This window comes from Arachis ipaensis, chromosome B04, assembly GCF_000816755.2.
Source record: "Arachis ipaensis cultivar K30076 chromosome B04, Araip1.1, whole genome shotgun sequence".
In the NCBI taxonomy this organism is placed as follows: Eukaryota; Viridiplantae; Streptophyta; class Magnoliopsida; order Fabales; family Fabaceae; genus Arachis; species Arachis ipaensis.
The window spans coordinates 117,179,476-117,185,129 of record NC_029788.2 but is presented as its reverse complement, the minus strand read 5'-3'; the positions used below and the strand labels follow the sequence as shown (position 1 = coordinate 117,185,129).

General features: G+C 27.2%; 1 protein-coding gene across 1 annotated transcript in view; it reads right to left on the bottom strand.

Annotated features, from left to right (window-relative positions):
* Positions 1-515, bottom strand: part of LOC107634957 (SPX domain-containing membrane protein At4g22990) — a 6,679-nt gene extending 6,164 nt beyond the window's left edge. The window contains exon 1 of the mRNA XM_016338291.2: positions 429-515. The gene's annotated coding sequence lies outside the window, so the exon portion shown is untranslated. The remainder of the gene's footprint in view (positions 1-428) is intronic.

The window sequence follows — 5,654 nt, the reverse complement described above, 5'->3', positions numbered from 1 at the left end:
GATTTATATATATTACTTAATAATTATTAATATTTTTAATGATGTAAGATTATATCTAATAATATAAAATTATTATTTTTTTTAATAATTAATTATTCACTAAATTTTAATAAAAATGCTAGGCTCCTAAACTTTCTCTATATTAGATATGGGAGAGACTAAATATACGTAGATACATATACATGTGTTTCACACTACAACAGTCATGCTGAGTTAAAGGGTAAATGAAATTACATTAAAATTATTCATATGATCAGGTGATATTATACACCTCTTATATATAATAACTTGGTGTAAGTTTAATTTTAGCTCATATATATAGAGAAGGATAGCAGGACTATTCTTAAAAAAAAAAAAATCACTCAAATATGTATGTATGTAATGTAATGCAATTAATAATATGATTCGGTACTTGGAGTTGGACTTACAAGGATAGATGAACATTGAAGTAGTTAGCATAATTCCATAATCCATGAAAGTGTACATACACTACAAAATGCATGCTCGCTTTTATAGAGAATGGTTAGAAGTTAGAACAATTAAATAACAATTATGATATGTTTGATGATTTTTGATTTTTGTATAGAATAGATTACTAAACTAACCTTCCTTTTTCTTTTTCCTGCTTTTTTTTTCTTTTTGTTTTTTCGATTTCAAAATCAGTAGTGGCCAAGTTTTGTCCCAAGTTCAAAAGTAACTTTAAAAAGATTAGGACATGCAGTTTATTAGTTGCTTTAATTATAAAATTGTTGAAAATTAACAACGGTGTCCTTTCCCTCTATGAGTTTCATTATGATTGTATTATTAGCTAGCATAGTATACTATAGCCTATAGGAATTTAATTTATATGTATTTTGCATGGATATAATTAAATAGTTTAATCGAAACATTAGGGTAATTAATTTACTCAAATAAAATAATTGGGAAAAGATGCTACGATTTAGTGTGATTAGAAGAATTTAAAATAAATATTTTATATTTATTATAGTATTTTATGGTGTAGAAAAGTAAACCCTAAAATGTACACTTTTTATTGTATGAAAAAATAAACTCATAATATAGTTATATTATTTTAATTTGAATAATATAAGCACAATGTATATGAAAAATGTTTATAAAAAGCTGGAAAGAAAAAGAAATAATAATTAAAAAAAATCCCCAAATTAACTTGTAGACAACCTAAAGCTAAAGAAAGTGTCAGGTGTCAACATCTACAATATATATTGTAATGGAATATAATGCCCTAAAATTGAATAAAATCTAGGTGAATGCTATAGTGGTACTTAATAATATTGTGCTTAATTTATTAAAAAAATAAATAAACAATATTTAATAAATTTTAAATATTTTTTATTTTTATTTTATATATTTTATTTTTTATTTATAAAAATAAATTAGACAACGTAAATATCTCAATAAAAACACTAGAATTCACCTAAACTCTAATATAAGGACACAACAAAATCTAAGCATTGTAGGTCAATTAGTGACAGAACACCAATGTGTCCTATCTACTGTACCTATTTCACATGCTAGTGCTGTTTTTCTATCTATAATTTGTATGGTCCACAAATAGAATATTCAACTTTATTCATATCACGGTATTGAATAATATACATGGTCTCCCTTTTTCGCCACAATTTCTTTGTTTTAGCATTCTTTAACTATAAATGTGGGTCACTAAGGGATATGTGAAGGGTGATGTGTTGCATTGATTTGATTCCTCAATGAAAATAATGTTGCCACATGGAAGTGCCCAACTCCAAGTGTGGTAGTAAAGAAAGTATTATTATAAGCCATGCAAATTAAATTGTCTCATTTCACATAGTGTTCACATTTTTTTTTATGAGCACATAATGATGGTTTTTTTCTTTTCTTCGAAGTAACTGTGGCCTAACGGGAGGATCAACATTTTTAAGGGTTTTTATCTATTATTTAATATTATTAAAATTTGAATTTGAATACATCATATTAAAAGGTATGTTAATATATCATTTCAATAAAGCCACCACTCACATAAACATCACAAAAACAACTTTTTCTAAAGACACCTACGTGGCAAAATCTAAGCCATACATTCTAAAAACCACACTTTTCACTACAACACACTTAAAACCGTAGCCTTTTAATAAGAAAAAACGTTACCTAATGGAAAAAAGTAAATTAAAAGATTTAAGAGAAGAAATTATTAAACTATCAAAATTAATAGATCAAAAGTTAATGATTTTAACTAATGTTAATTGTAATGACACCGAATTCCTAAAATCAATACAAAATGATTTTTCTCAAAATCTTTATTTTACTATAAATTTTATTGAAGGACTTCAAAAACCTGAAAAAACCTATATTTCACATGAAATTTCTAAAAAATGCTACCATGGAAATAATTCCCCACATCTTTATCATACTTTTAACCCACAATTAAATTCTATAGTAGATATGCTTGAAGAAATTTTAGTATCCATAAAATTTCAAAGAAATAAGGAAAAAGAGGAACCTAATATAAACGAAATCAAACAGATATTAAATAAATACTTTCAGAAAGAGAATCCCAAAGAAGAAAATTTTCAAAATATAATCAACATAGCAGAATTAAAAGTAAAACCACCATTGAAATTATGAATATTGAAGAAAAATTAGAAGAAGTTACAATGCTTTTTAAACAATTAAAAATGGCTCAAAAAAATAATATTATGGAACAGGGATTTCAAATAGAAGAAAAATTAGTAAATTCTGAAAATATAGAAAATGAAGAACACATCCTAGATTATTCAAGTGACGAAGAACCAGCAATTCCAATACAAGTAAAAAACGAAGTTGGAACATCTAAGGATAGTCAATCTCAATTTAAATGGGAAACAGGTTTTGATAATTATGCTTTTAAAAAAGGGTTTATAAATAAAGATTCAAAATATACAAAAATACCATCAAAATACGTTCCTAAAATCCAGAAAATGGAAGGAGAAAGAATGCTCGATTTAGACTGTAAAAAGAATGAAAAAGAAATTTTCGAAAATTGGTTGAATTCCTTCTTATTAGAAGCCTTTACTAATCCAAAACTTAGTGAATTATCTGGAAGAGATATTTGGAATTACATAGGGTTTCATACTAAACGAACTATAAGAGATTATATGACATCAATAGAAAACCAAATAATAGAAGAATTAGCAACAAAAATAACAGCTTATGATAAGATATTACATATAATGATGATTCTATATAAAGAATTTTTTGGAAAAAATATTATAGATCATAGACAAGAAGTCTATAATAAAGAATATCAAGAAGCAAAAAACCATTTAGCTAATATTCAGATATATGATTTATGTAATGTGGAGTCTTATATATGTGAATATAGAATACATTATTACAAGTTAAAAGAAGAAGATAAAAATCATTATCTTAGTATGTATATAACAAAACTTCCATATCCTGCTAATGAATTTATAATGGGAAGGTTTATAAGAGAGATAAATAGAGGGACAATTGAAAATAATTTTGGTGGAGCAACCTCTGCAATAAGAGAGGAAATAAAAGAGCGTTGTATGCAAGAAGCGACTCAAAAGAGATTTGCAAATATAATTAGAATTTGCTGTCAGGATAATGAAGAGATACCCTAAAAATATGGTCTTAATAAAAATTTTCAAAGAAAAAGAAAATATCAATTTAGAAAAAGAAATAACAATAAAAACAAAAGACAAAAAAGTGACTATTGCCCAAATAAAAAAGAAAATTGTAAGTGTTGGTACTGCCAAGAAGAAGGACACTATGCAAGTGAATGTCCAAAAAAGAAGGATAAAAAGGATCTTACCAAACAAATAGAAATTGCTAAGTCTTGTTTCATGGAACCATTAGAAGAATCTGATGATAACTTAGACTATATTTTTGAATATGTCTCAGAAACAGATTCAGAGACTGAGTAATAATACCACATTTATTACTATAAAAATAACAGAAAAATTTATAAATGCTTTCATAGATTTTGGAGCAACACAATGTTTTGCTAGTACAAATATAAAACTTGATTGGAAAAAATTAAAGAAACCATTAAGAGTTAGAATAGCTGACAAATCAATACATAAAATTGATCAAAAAGCAGAGATGGCCGAAATTTTTGTTCAAAATTATAGGTTCATTGTTCCATCTATATATATGTTAGATTCTGGAATGGATTTTATCATAGGAAATAACTTTTTAAAGCTATATCATCCATTCATTCAAGAATTAACATATATAGTTTTAAAAGCTCCACACGATTCTTCAATAAATCAAAAATCAAAACATATAAAAATACCAACTACTACTATAGATAAGATCTTAAAATTTAAAATATTTTCTATATTAGAGACATGTTATTTAAATTTATACTTTCAGATAAATATTCCAAAAAATAATCTTGAAATAAAGATAGAAGAACTTTTGGATAAAATTTGTTCTGAAAATCCTTTGGATATTAAAAATACAAATAACAAATTAGTAAGCATTAAATTAAAAGATCCTACAAAAGAGATAAATATTCCAAATAAAATTCCTTATTCCGCAAGAGATAGAGAAGAGTTCTCATTGACAAAAATGTTATTGCAGATACATTAACAAGAGAATGGAGTTCGTCTACAACGCATTAGATCAAGAAATTCAAAAATATGAGCAAGAACTCGAAAAATGCAAGCATTGTCAGCAAATAAGGACACAGATCCAATCCCTCAAGAAGGCCATTAAAGCAATAAAATCAACACAACAAGCAAAATCATCAGAGTTCAGCCAGCTAAGCATAGTGGACAAATCAGGTGAAGAAAAAATTTCAGAAAATAAAACAATTGCTGAAATTATTAAAAAATCCACCCAAGATAAAAAAATATTATGTAATTTATAATGGCTCTATGAAAGGAGTATATGATGCCTGGGAAAAAGCGGCACCATTCACACATCAATCAAGGATAATTCATAAAGGAGGGTTTTTGACACTGGAAGAGGCAAATGAATCCTTCAGGGAATATGAAGCTCTCCATCCAGAGCAAATCCTAAAAAGAGCAGATAAAGCTCCAATTCAAACCCAGAGAACAGGAATAATTAGAAACATTCCTACAAGGGCTGAAATGAAGGAAAAGAAAAGGGTCTGTAGATCAAATCTCAGAGAAACCCTTAACATAGTCCTGAATTGGACTGAAGAAAAAAGGGCAGTTTTGGGATATTATCCTAGGCCAAAGAACAGCTAACAAAGCTGGTTATATTTCCAGATGCTTCCCCATCTGACACCTATCAGTTTTTCCAGTATGGATTAATTGATACAATTTTAATTTTTAATGATCTAAAAATTATTAGTGAGTTTCCTACAGGATTCATTGATGCAGTAAAGAGATTTAAAAATATGATTGACAATGTAAATCCAAGGGATATATCCCTAAAATTTACAAACAATCAACCTATTTTTAATGAAGAAGGAGAATGCTTGGTTCCAGCACACCAAGTAATATTCATGTCCGTCTTCCCAGGAAATTTTCAACCAATTGATCAGATTCAAGATTTAACAATTTACAGTCATGAAGGAAGGCTAGCCAGCACATTAGCAAGGGTCTTTGAGAAACTCAAAAAATAACGAAGGAATCTCACACAAGGATTAATTATAAAAGTAGAAATACTCTGCTTGTGTCCAG